Consider the following 14289-nt stretch of genomic DNA (forward strand, 5'->3'; position numbering starts at 1 on the left):
CCATGGTGGGAGCACCACTTACCCGGACTGACGTAATTGACTTTCTTCAGGGCCGCAGGCTCGAGCTGACCTCAGCAATGAGGAGGTAAACAAAAGGAACGAGCAAAACAACCACAGGCACTCAGTAGGAGCCCCTTCCAAAAAAATAAAAAAATAAAAACCAGTCTGATGAATAAAACACAGGGGAGTGAGGACGCTGGTGTTAAAGAAACACTGATCTCTTCAGTTGGCCACCCCACTCTTTTCAGGCTGTTTACTGGCCTCCTCACAAACTTACAGTTGCTTCTGGAACATTCAGAATGGAAGCTGGCACGCAGCACCACAAACATATCTGCATACATCCTCCTTCTTTATAATAAAGCAAGCAAGTAATTGTACTATATGACTCTGTAAAGTCTTTGCATTTGGCAGGTGGTGTTTGTTCCTTCCCTGCTTGGGCTTCTGATGAGCCTTCTGGAGTTGATTCCCTTTTTGGTTGTCCAATTTATAATCCTTCGCCCTGGTGACTGAATTGTTGTAAGGCGATATCATCCTCTGAGTAAACTGTGGTACTTTCATTGGCACATGCACAAAAGTTGCCTTTCTTTTCTTTTCTTTTCTTTTATATTATGCTACTTTGTTCGATTTCTCACCAAATTCCAGCTTCACCCTTACTTCATGGCATACAATCAGTCTCCTGATAGGGCCATACATATTCAGTCCTTGATGATGTACACCGTGTAACTTTACCTCCACAATGCCACCTGTATTTATGGGTACAATTTTTACCCATGTATTATAATTATAGAGTTGCACAATCTGCATGTTCTACTTCTCACCTACCTTCTTCTTATCTATTGCATATGTTTGCGTGTGCACTTTGTGCGTAATGTCTGTCCTCTAGGAATTCAAGTTGTTATGTGGTTTCCATCTATGCATAAATTCACCTTGTGAAGAGGGGTGACTTTATTTTTGTTTCACTTGTGTACATTTACCATGTCATGGAATGCAATTATCATATCAATATTGCATAAGTTGCCATTTCTATTGTTTCCTTTCTCTTTCTGTTTAGCCTTATTTTAATCCATTACTTTGTGAGATGTAAGGAGTTTTTCTCCTGTGTTCGATTCAATTTAACTTGCCGAGAGGTGAACTGCACACCTTTATTCGTTAGTCTACTTTACGGGTAGTGTTCTATCCATACATGCACTTCTGAATCCATTTTTGGCTACCAGTAGTTCTTGTTTAATCATATTAATGTTTTGGTGTTTCTTAGGTGGTTTATTTCATTAACACTCCTTCCTGTATAGAAAACTTAGTTCTACCTTCTAATATGGTTGTAGTGTGATATCAGTATTTTTCTCCCTGTTCCATCTTTGCTCCCTCCTATTCAGGTCCTCTACCATGACCATGTCCGCACCTAGCTCAATCTTTCATGTGTCCTTTGTTATGGATGACTGCAACTTTCCCAAGTCTTCCATGTGCACGCGCACTGCTTCATATCCTGTCTCTTCTTCAGCCTTGCCTGATGATGTGTTTGGTAATCCTGAAAGGCAGTTCACTAATTGGTTCTTCTATTCTGGTGGGCATTCCTCTTTCCATTGATTTCCCTAATGTTTTCATGCAAGAAGGGCTAATTTTTGGAAATTGTTTCTGTACCTCCGGCTTCTAAAACATTCAGGGCCTAATTACGATGTTGGGCCGACTTAAGTCTGCTCGACACCATCTCAGTCCTGGGACCGACCAAATTCGGATGCGACTTAACACTGTTCGGTCGCATTCCTACATTTCCCTATGGGAGCATGCATTATGGCCACAAATTGTCTGTAAAACATGCTCTTAGGGAAATGGGAGGTGCTGTTCATCCCTGCACCCTATGGCAGGCACCGCACATACAAGGGGGCCCTGCTGGGGGCCCCAAACATGCTTTCCAACATGGTTTTCATGTTGGACAGGCCGGCATGGATACCATGCCGGAAACCATCCATCATAATCCCACGGGCAGAAAGGCCCGCCCTTTGGATTTACAAGCTGGAATGACCGGCAGGTTTAGTTTCTGACCGCCAGCATTGTAATGAGGTGGTCGGAAAGTAAACGGAGGGGCCAATAACGGTGCGGCGCGGAAGGCTATGACCATACGTCAGAGCTTTTCCAGGCCGCATCTTAATCGGCCCATTAGTAACAGTTGGTGATCTGATGTCACAGTGAATTAACTCCCCTATTTATACGATCTGAAATTTGTTGCAGCCCAAACAACCATTTCTATTTTCCATTACTGCATACCTCCTTCCTGTATTGTGCAGTGTCCTTGTAGCAAATTCTATTATTCATTTTATCACTGTTGTCACCCTTTGTGCTAACACAGCTCTCAAGACATGACTGCTCTCTTCTAAAGTCAGTACTGTGTGCTTTTTCCGTGCAAAACAACTTCAGAATTCTCGCTTCTAAAATGCGTTTCTTTCTTGTTTTCAATGCTGAATCCTATTCACTTGCAGTTTTGACCTCTTTTGGTAGCTCGGGTTGTGTTTCAGGTCTTGTACTTAAGTGATAGACAAATAACAAATGCTATTTGGGAAAAAAACTGTAAGTGACCCTAATTGTTTTATGTTCACTGGTGCTGATGCTTCTTTTATCACTTTGAAGTAGGTTTGCATAAACCCGAATCCTTGGCCTGAGATTATGTGGACTAAAAAGTCTACTTCATCCATAGTAAATAGTCATTTATCTTTTTTCACTCCTAATCGTACATTTCCCAACTTTTCAAGTAGGTTTGCAGCACTCCATTGTGTTCCTGTTCATTTTCACTATATATCAGCATGTTATTTTGCGAAAACTGGATGAATTTTGATTTGTTGAACATACTATCCATTGATCTTTCTTAAAAAGAAACTGTAGTTGCACGTCCTAATGGTTTTCATTTTTTGTACATCTTTATTTAGATTTTAGAAATACAAATAAATGCAACAGTATATTGGAGATCAATAACCAGAAACCATAGCAGTCCAAGGCTAACAACAATGTAGAACGTTCAGTGGTGCGAAAGAGGAGGGAGAGCAGAAGAGAGGAAGGGTAGAAGAAAGGTATCACAAGTAGAGTGGGAGCAGTGGTAGCAAAAAGGGGGGTTGGGTGGATATAGTGGACATGAAACAAGATCCCGGATGCTGAGGGGGGAATTAGCTCTGTGCAGTGGTGCCCACCCCGGGTGCTGCATACAACCCTGAATGTGTGCGAATGAATGGCTTCCTCACTATCTGATGTTAGGCAGTGCCTTAGTCAGTACTCATGTCCAGTCGTTGGTCCAAACATGGCATCCATTGTGGAGGGACTGTCAGTGCACAGGCATTGGTGATAGAATGTCGATGGATCTGCATAGCGTGTCTCCCACTGTGACCCATAGGTTGCCGATATCCGGACAAGGTTGTGTGATGGAAAAGCGCATGCCTCAACAACCCATGCTGTACCCATGCGGTCTCAACCATGACCTCGTCTATACCACACATGCCTTTACCATGCTATTTTGACATGATTGACAAAGGGACATGTGTGGTGAAGATCAGACTCCTGCCCCTCTGCACGAGCCCTAAATTCGGCCTACCTGCAGTCAATTCTACCCTCCCCAGCCCCTATCCTGATCCTTGAAACCCGACCCCCTTGGCCCAAAAAACTACTGTGACCCCAGCCCCCCTCCCTGAGCCCTAACACCACCCCCCACCACCTATAATCTACCCTCACCTCCCTCCTGTTCCAGCCCAACTGCCCCCTTGGCCTGAAAACTGCCCCTTTCCTGTCCCTTGCCCTGAGCCCTAACACTCAGCCCTTTAAAAACGACTCTGACCCTAGCCCCCCTCCCTGAGCCCTAAAACCAGCCCACACCTGCTAAAGCCTCCCACCACCTCCCCTCACCTCCCACTTGCCGTAGCCCAACTTCCTCCTCGGCTTGAAAACTGCCCCTTTCCTGCCCCTTGCCCTGATCCCTAAAATTCTCAACCCCCCAGCCCTTAACCCTGACCCCAAAACTACCCCCAGCACAAACAAAGTACCCCTACTCTGTCCCTTGCACTGAGCCTGAAAACTCCCAAACACCAGCCTAGAAAATGACCCCCCAACCCATACAAGCTACTTCACCCCTTACCTCAATGCCTGGAATCATCTCCTGATCCTTCCTCCTTCTTCTGCTTCCATCAGCCAGCCAGCAACTAGACTGCGCATATGCCTGAACCACGCATATGAGTGGTTAAGGCATAAGTGTGGTTAAGACACGCGTGATTACGCTTGCAATGTTGAAACATGCGTGGCTGTGGTCTTCCGACTGTTTCCCATCCAGACCATCATATAAGACGCATACTGTGTCACAACACAGTGGCCAGCACTGTGAGTGATGCAGTGAGCCAGCATGTTCCAATATTTCATGGGTCCAGTACTAATCTTGAATATTCTTGGATAGTCTTGTAGAGACAACATTTCTTTGTACACTCCCTCACCCCATGGTCCAAGTTCTCCAAGATATTCACCCAGTCTTCCACTCTATAGTCTGTTTAGGGTTTCTCCTGCCATGTGTCTCGTAATCATTTTGTCTGGCATATGGAGTACATATGATGTATCAGCATGTTGTAAATGCCAGACATTACTCCCTTAAAACAGCTCTAGCAGAGGATGTAGGGGACTACTGTGGAAGATGGTGTCAACCAGAACCCAATTTGTTGAAAAGACAGTGGCAGAGTTGTAGGTATATGTGGTATCTCTATTACATAAGGATCTTCGATTGATGGTAAGGAGACATTCCAATGTTAGAGAATGTTGCCATTTGAAAAGACAGAGGAGTTGGAGAAGGAGTGAAAAGTGTATGGAGGCTAAGGTGTATTTGCTATACTTGAAATATAGGCTTCTCCTTCTCATCAGTGGACAAATGTACTTCTTTACATTCAGCATATACTGGTATAAGCTAACGGCATGTGATAGGCAATGGATACTCACAAACTTTCTGTCGGGGCCAAAATTCCAGTGTTATTTGTGGCCGAGGGCTGTACCGGGAGGGGTAGGGTCAGTGGGCGGGGTGGGGCTAGAGTAAAAAAATTCACCCCTTTTAAAAACATTAGACAATGCGACAATGCTGTATTTCAAAAGCAGATGTAACTACAAAGAGCACATTTTGATAATACATTTTTATTAACAGTAATAGCAATCTTAAGAGGCATTGCATAGCTTCATACACACTTTGACCCCAATTCCATCACAGGGTTACTTTTGGCCCACCCTTAACCCCGCAATAGCCTGCAATGTCTTGCATACGGAATGACGGAAAGGCAAGGACCAAAAAACTGAAGAAAGTCAAGAGGACCCGAAGAGTTTTCTTTTTATTCCTGGAGCAAACTCCATGACCGCTGAGGCCAGTCTGAGAGGGCCCCCCAGATTTTCTTTCCTGTCCAGCTGGCCTTCCTCACTTTACGCTCTTATAGTGCAGACTCTAAGAAATGCCCTTGCTATCGTTAGAAGGACGGGGGATGGTGATCCAGCCATGCTGAAGTAATACAAATACGACAAAATGGCATAGTGATGAAGACCATCCCTTCTTTCACTGTTTACTTCATCCTTTCTCCTACAAGGCACACACCTTCATACCCATGCTACCACACTGCCATTACAAACAGTGGATCTACTACCCATATGCACTATCAATGTAGCTGACTGTTCTGATCAGTTTTGTGGGCTCGCTATAGACAGCTTCAAAAGTCTTTCACAGCTTTGCATACAATATTACATAGAGTGGGCTTTGGTTCAGCTCCCTGCTCATGATTGCAAGGCTTTTTGTCCATTCAATTGGCAGATCCTGATTTTGTCTTTTCTTTCTATTCTTGTGCTGGTCCCACTCTTACAGGAATTTAGCTTTACCCTGATTGAATGAGTTGTTTCCTTGAAATGCTAATCTCGGCTAACAACTTTTCTTTTATTTCTTCACCATTCCACGAAAGTGCATGTCCAGCTCTTTCCCCTATATTTTCTCTTTATTTAGCTTTACCCTATTCTAGCTCATGCTCTTTCCCTCGCTTCTCCTCTACAGTAATCTTTTGTTGTTTTCTCCCTCTGGATCAAAGTAGTGACTTCACAAAGTACTGACGTCTCTCTGTCTCTCTGTCTCTCCCTGGCTCTCTGTCTCTGTCTCTCTCTCTCTCTCTCTCTCTCTCTCTCTCTCTCTCTCTCTCTCTCTCTCTCTCTCTCAGTCTCTCTCTCTCTGTAAGTCTCTTTCTCTCAGTCAATCAGTCTCTCTCAGTCATTCTCTCTCTCTCTTAGTCAGTCAGTCTCTCTCTCTCTCATTTGCTCTATCAGTCAGTCACTCTCTCTCTCTCAGTTAGTTTCTCTGTCAATCAGTATCTCTGTCAGTCAGTCTGTATCTCTCTCGGTTAGTCTGTCTCCCTCTGAGTCAGTCCCTCTCTGTCAGTCAGTCTCTCTCTCTGTCAGTCAGTCTCTCTCAGTCAGTTAGTCAGTCAGTCATTCTCTCTCTGTCAGTCTCTCTCTCTGTCAGTCAGTCTCTCTCTCTCTCTGTCAGTCAGTCTCTCTCTCTCTCTGTCAGTCAGTCAGTCTCTCTTTGTCAGTCTCTCTCTCTGTCAGTCAGTCCGTCTCCCTCTGAGTCAGTCTCTCTCTGTCAGTCAGTCTCTCTCTCTCTCTGTCAGTCTCTCTCTCTCAGTCAGTCTCTCTCTCTGTCAGTCAGTCTCTCTCTCTCTGTCAGTCTCTCTCTCTCTGTGTCATGATCCTGCACCAATCAGGGGTTAATCTCTATCAGAACAGACATAGTGTTTGTACTGTATATGGTTTCCTGTTCATTACAGAACAGTATATCCCCCGATAGAAACCCACCCTTGTCCAGTGCATCCAGCACTCCAGAGTGTATTGTGTATACTAAAGAATCATGCGTGATTTATTGTGTTAAATACTAGGTGATTGTCTGGTGTCTTTAATCCTTGCCAATGATTGTTGTTGTGAACTATGTTTTGTATCTGTGACCTTTTTGCCAATGCCTACTATTGTTCATATACATTTCACATGTATAGTTTCTTTGGCGCTTCAATCAATATGTGTTTACTTTTGGACATTCTCATCGAGCTCTCATCGGGCATTTGAAAGCACTCATGCTCACTCGCATTCACTCGGTTTGCCGGGAGCAACCGCAAGATGCAGCGCGTTGGGAGGCGCACAACGTAGTGGCCGCATTTGGGTGTGGCATGGCTAAAAAATGCCACACCCAAGTTCTCGAAGGCGCTGAGTCTTCCGGTTTTCGACTCGACAACAGCTGTTCTTAGTGCTCGGCTTACCTGATGACGGCGAAGCTTCCGGTTTTCTTCAATCCTGATCTCCTCTACGGATCAACGATTCCTGAAAAAAGGAAAAAGAAAGCTAAGTAAACGTTACTTTAATCTAAGGCGCCCATCGCAGGAAAGCAGCAAAACTAACGTGCAGCAATAGAATTTAAAGACGAATTTTGGAAAGACTTTCCTGATGCATGAAAAGGCATTTAGAGCTCTCAGCAACAAAAGACAATTCTAAAAAGTTACTATTTGAAATCTTAGTTTTGTGCACTTGTTCTGCTTCTCTTTCTTTTTACAAACAGGATGTCGTGAGAGATTTAGTACGAGGGGAATATTGAAGTAAGTGAATAATGTGATGTAATCTTTGAATAGACTGTGATGTTAAAGAACGCCTTTAGACTAAAGGAAGTAGAATACTTATCCCATGTTTTCTTTTGCTCACAGAGAAAATTCATCATTTAGGAACAACATCTACTACACCATTACATTGACCACGCCCTCAGAAGATAACACCCAGACTCACAACTCCAACTCACGACAACATCCAGGAAGCGACGCCTACTCCTGTAGTTCGCAGGTAGGACGATTATAAGATTCATAATGTAAAATTACAATTAGCTATTTTAGAAAGGTCATCAACATAGCTTATAGAATCATCACCTTAAAAAATACTTCTTGTTGCCTCGCAGGTCGACAACAGGAGTTCCAATAGCATCCGAATCCGGCCCGCCTCCCTGAGTTCTATCAGAAGGCCATAGTGTGTAAATAAATCACTGGTTGTTGGATTGAGATCCTGGGAGGTTGGTCCATAGCGCCTCTGCAAAACTCTACCAAGCACCCTACAGGTAAGATTCCAGTGTCTTTCAGGTAACAGTGCATTGGTGAACCTGACACTCTGTCAGTCGGTCTCTCTTAGTCAGTCAGTATTTCTATCTCTGTCAGTTAGTCTCTCTATCAGTCAGTCTCTCTCTCTCTATCAGTCAGTCAGTCTCTCTCTCTGTCAGCCTCTCTCTCTGTCAGTCAGTCTCTCTCTGTCAGTCAGTCTCTCTCAGTCAGTCAGTTTCTCTGTCAGTCAGTCTCTCTCTGTCAGTCAGTCGCTCTGTTAGTCAGTCTCTCTTTCTCTGTCAGTCAGTCAGACTCTCTCTCTCAGTCAGACTCTCTCTCTCAGTCAGTCTCTCTCTCTCTCTCTCTCTCTCTCTCTCTCTCTCTCAGTCAGTCTCTCCCTCTCTGTCAGTCAGTCTTGCTCTCTCTGTCAGTCTCTAGCTCTGTCAGTCAGTCTTTCTCTCTGTCAGTCAGTCTCTCTCTGTCAGTCAGTCACTCTCTCTCTGTTAGTCACTCTCTCTCTTTCAGTCTCTCTCTCTCAGTCAGTCAGTCTCTCTCAGTCAGTCAGTCTCTCTCTCAGTCAGTGTATCTCTCTGTCAGGCAGTCTCTCAGACTTCACAAAGTACTGATGTCTCTCTCTCTCTCAGTCAGTCTCTCTCTCTGTCATCCAGTCTCTCTCTGTCTCTCTCTTAGTCAGTCACTCTATCTCTCTGTCAGTCAGCTTGTCTCTCTGTCAGTCAGTCAGTATCCATCTGAGTCAGTCTCTCTCAGTCAGTCACTCTCTCTCTCTGTTAGTCAGTCATTCTCCTTCTGTCAGTCAGTCATTCTCTCTCTGTCAGTCTCTCTGTCTCTGTAAGTCAGTCAGTCAGTCAGTCTGTCTCTCTCTCAGTCAGTCTGTCTCCCTCTGAGTTATCTCTTCTCTCTGTCAGTCAGTCTATCTACCTCTGAGTCAGTCTCTTCTCTCTGTCAGTCCATCTCTCTCTCTATGTCAGTCAGTCTCTCTCAGTCAGTCTCTCTCTGTCAGTTAGTCTCTCCTTCTCTGTTAGTCAGTATCTCTCTCTCAGCCTCGCTCTCTCTCTGTCAGTCAGTCAATCTTTTTCTCTGTCAGTTAGTCTCTCTCTGTCAGTCAGTCACTCTCTTTCTGTTAGTCACTCTCTCTCTGTCAGTCAGTCTCTCTCTGTCAGTCAGTCAGTCTCTCTCTCAGTAAGTGTCTCTCTCTCTCTCTCTCTCTGTCACTCAGTCTCTCTTAGTCTCTCTCTCTCTGTCAGTCAGTCTCTCTCTCTCTCTCTGTCAGTCAGTCTCTCTCTCTGTCAGTTAATCAGTCTCTCCCAGTCTCCCTTCCCCTGTCAGTCAGTCTCTCATTCAGTCTCTCTCTCTCAGTCAGTCAGTCTCTTCCAGTCTCCCTCTCCCTGTCAGTCAGTCTCTCAGTCAGTCTCTCTCTCCACTCTCTCTCTCGCTCCATTCTCTCTCTCCACTCTCTCTCACTCCACTTTCACTCTCTGCACTTCCTCTCTGTCTCTCCACTCTCTCTCACTCTCTCTCTCCACTCTCTCTCTCCTCACTCTCTCTCCACTTTCCCTCTCTCCACTCTCTCTCGCTCTCTCTCCACTCTCTCTCTCTCTCTCTAAACAAAAGCTGGGAGCCATGGGTACATTACCTGCAAGGTTCGCGGGCCGCCAAGAAAGGCATGCCGGGCCGCTGGTGGCCCGTGGGCCATACTATGAGTACCACGGGCCTAGGCTTTCATATTCCCAAGCACAGACAAGAATCAAACTTAGTCTTTGAAATAACCTTTCACTTTTCATCACACTCACTCATCAATCCCATTAGATATTTTCTTGTTCAATCTAATGTTATAATCCTACTTGACGACCATCATGGCCGATAAATTTGGCACCCTACTGAGATTCCACACTATATGAGCTTCTGTTCTGACTGTTTTTGAATACTTTGATTACCTTCATTAGCAGCAAAAATTTGAAACATGGTGCAGTTGACCCTGTCTGAGAGTATCTTATTCTTACTATGCCACCTACTAATATATATGTCTTCTTCACAGCTTTACCTATATCAAATCTCTTCTTACCCTCAAGCATTTTCTTAAATTCCACAGCGTCATTCTCCTGCCTGTCATGTTCCACACTCACATCACTCCTGTTTTGGTCATACATCCAGGAGGGACAAACCAAAGTGCATTTTTTCTTTTTCTGATACAATCTAAAAGGGGTTGTACCTGTCATTGTGTGAGGAGTAATTCTATAATTCTTAATGTTATTGAATAGTTCCTTCTTCCAACACAATTGACTTAACACTGCTCTTCGAATGGTTTCCTTCAAAACTTGGTTAAACCTTTCTACCATCCCATTGGCCTCTTATTGATACAACACTGGTTTTTTGTGCTCAATACCTCTATTAGAGAGAAACCTCTCCATCTCTTTGGACACAAACTGAGCTCCACTGTGAGACAAAAGTTTGGAGGGAAAGCCTTCATGTTCAAAAATCCGTTCTACAAATCTAATCATATCTTTTGTCTCATTAGAGTTTGTTGCTCCAACCACTGGTCATCTTGAATACATGTTGATTAACACAATGACATACTTGTCAACATTTGACACTTTAATGAGACCTAAAATGTCCACCGTAACATTTTTCCAAGGTTTCTTAGGCAATTTCCTTAGTACCATAGACTGTGCCTTACACTTAAGCATTTTGTCACACTTTAAGTATTCCATACACTCTCTCACAGCTCTTTCAGCTTGAATATCCATCTCGGGCCACCAACACACCTGCTGCAATCTCTCCTTCATTTTGGAAATACCCAGATGAGTGTAATGGGCAAACACAATCAGATGACCCCTTACTGACGCCAAAGGAATCAGTCTCTTTCCTCGTAATAGCAACCCATCTTTAAAAAAGCCTTCAAGGAATCATCCAAATAAATTGGATGGTACGTTCCACACCATTATATTGTTGTAGCAAGACAGCACCCAAGCCCTTCCAACTTGCATCCAACATGATTATGATGTCTTGACCAGGTTCAAAACTTAGCAACAAAGACCATTAGATAGATACACTTTCACCGGATTAAATTCTCTCTCACGTTCAGAATTCCGTAAAAATGATGCACCCTTTCTCAGCAAATGTCTCATGTCTTTGTGTTTTTTACACCAATCCAGGAATGAACTTGCTGTAATATTAAACCATTCCAAACAATTTAATCACTTCATCTTTACACTCAATTGTGGCCATGTTGTTGATAGTGTCAACCAAATCTCCCTTGGGTTCAATATCATAGGGCTTGATTGTGCACCCTAAGTAGGCAATCTCTATGAAAATAAATTTACACTTTCTAGCCTTCACTGTTAAACCATTCTCTCTTAACTTTCCTAAAGCCCACCTAAAGCATTTAATATGCTCTACCACTTCACACCCAAAAAACCAAGACATCATCTTGGTGAATCTTCACACCATGCACACATTTCAATATGTTTTCCATCATCCTTTGAAAAATTGTCACGGAAGAATTACTCAAAAGGTATTCTAAGAAACCTGAAAGTTACAAATGCCACAATGTAGCTTCACCTGATGGTACATTGAGGTGATATCAATAGACAAGAAGCACTTCACCCCCTTCTGCATAGACAACATTTTAGATATCCTAGGAAATGGGTAATGGTCCTCCACAACACACTTGTTGAGTTGGCATAGGTCTACACATAATCTTACCTCCCCATTTGCCTTATGCACCATAACCATGGGTGCAAGCCATTCAGTGGCCTCAACCTCCTCCATGATTTTATTTTCTTTTAAATTCTTTAAATACTCATACATCTTCTCTTTAACCATGATGGAAACACCCCTCACTTTACTCACATCAGGCATACATTTTTTTTATTTTATTTTATTTTATGGACATATCCCTTTACGGAACCCAACCCTTCTCCAAACACCTTAGGGAACTCCTTCTCATATTCCGGTCTATCTATGTTTACTTGACATGTTTGTTTCCCTTGGTCACCATTCTCTCTTGCTCAATGGTTCTTAGTTTTACAGTGGGACATTCATCAGGATTCAGGAAGATCATCAATTCTTATTGGTTAAATCAACTGATGAGGGATTCACTCCTCACAGACACATACATTTTTCTCACTGTATACTTTCCTTTAAAGCTGAGGGATCCCAAAAAGTACCCCAGCAACTCAATTGGTTTCCCACCATATCCTTTTGGGCAAATTAATGGCTTGTAAAGGGCAACCTTGCCTATCAACTCCTTTTGATGAGCTTCTTGAAGAATCAGGGTTATCTTAGCCCCTCAAACGCATGTGTACCCCTAAGGGAAAATTGGCAGTTTTTGTGATGACCTGTCCTCTGGGTGGGCAGAAGCCCACTAGACACTAGGGATTATTTTTGGAAGGGGAGAGACCCCTTGCATAAGGACCACTGCCATGGGCTATTGCTTTATTTTTATTTTGCCCAACTCCACTGCCAACTTTTTAGGCCGATCTGACCTCTACGGGGGAAGAGGTACAAGTCCTCCAGACAGCAGGGATAGTGTGTAGAAAGGCTGTTCCCCTTGGGGCCCTTTGTGTTTTTTTGGATTCTGCCTTCCCTGAGGGAAGATCAGCCCTTTTTACGGCCAATATGTCCTCTGTGGGGAGGGGGGATAAAGCTTCCTAGACACAAGTGATTGTGTTTTGAAGGGGAGTGACCCTTGAGGACCATATTTTTTAATAAAATTTGGTCTCCTCCTTGATAGCAGATTTTGCATTTTTAGGCCAATCTGCTCTCTGGGGGATGATGGAAGCAACTCATTTTGTAATCTTTCCATCTAATGTGTGTCCACAGGCTATTTGTATACTTTTTTTCTGCGGTACTAATGTTTGAATCTTTAGCTATTTGGTGATTGTCTTCCAAAGTAACATATTGATTTGTGCATGTTCTATACTGCCTTGTGATATGTGTAATGCGTTTATTTTAATTCCTTTGGTGCTTGCCTTGTAGGTGCAGTATAAACTGAGTCTATCTGTCTCTGGAAAGTGTGTGGTATCATTTTTGAGTATATAGGTCTTTGTGTGTTTTATATTGATTAGCTTTTCTTTCCAGATTACTACATGCCAGCCGTTTTACTTTCTGATTGATAAAGCCATAGTTTATTTATTACTTATTTTACAAAGAGTTGGTTATTGTTGACTTATTTGTTGTTTTACTTTTATTACTGAGGATTATGGCTAACCACAGGTTGACTGCTCAGCAGAATGTTGGTTTGCTTTTTGAACCTTCCTATGACCATGGTTGTTAGACTGACTCTGCATCTGAGGTAGAGAACGCAGTCAGAGAATCTGGCAGTGAATTATCTGTCCAAGAGGACTCATCTGATGATGAAGCCACTATCGGTGCAGATGAAGTGCCACTTATAGAGGAGTTCAAAACAACACACATGCCAATACTGATGTTTAGTCATACATCATTCCATAAGACCACACGTGACACTCATTGTGACATAAGAAGGTTTCTTTGTTTTTTATTTCTTTTCATTAAGTTTAAGCTTCAAGATGAGAACTCAATTTTTAAGTATTATCAATGCTTTACAAAAAAACATTGCACAAATTGTACAAAAACCACACCTGTTTTGACACATACATCACATATATTACACTTCAAACTTATTGGACAACACAAAAGACGACGTAGAAAACAAATCCAACATGTTTAAACATGAACAAGCTTGAGTTCCAAATTTTTGAAAAAAGTGAACAAGAAAGGAAAAAACATAAAAAGGGAAAACAGAGAAAGAAGCCCAAGTTGGTTCTTTCAGAAAAACAATTTCACAACAACCTTGGTCTGGGCAGTGACCAAACAGTGTACTATTCAGGGTGCCCAAATAACTTCTACAATCTTTTAACAAAATTTATTTACAAAAATGAGAAGGAGGGTTAGCCTGATAGTTTACTTTCACACACTTGTGTGGTCATATAGTGATCAATAAGTTTTGAACCCAAACATTTGTTTGATGGGGTTCTCCTCAGGGCCTATGACTCTAAAGATCTGAAATGAAAAGAAAATAGAGAAAAATGCTTGTGTTATCACTTATAACACAACCTTTATACAAGCCAAACCTTCCCTATCATCTAGACTAAATAAAACTACCTTTAGATGAGATCTACTGATCTCTTCTGATAAATTGGTC

This window comes from Triturus cristatus, chromosome 8 (genome assembly GCF_964204655.1).
Source record: "Triturus cristatus chromosome 8, aTriCri1.1, whole genome shotgun sequence".
In the NCBI taxonomy this organism is placed as follows: domain Eukaryota; kingdom Metazoa; phylum Chordata; class Amphibia; order Caudata; family Salamandridae; genus Triturus; species Triturus cristatus.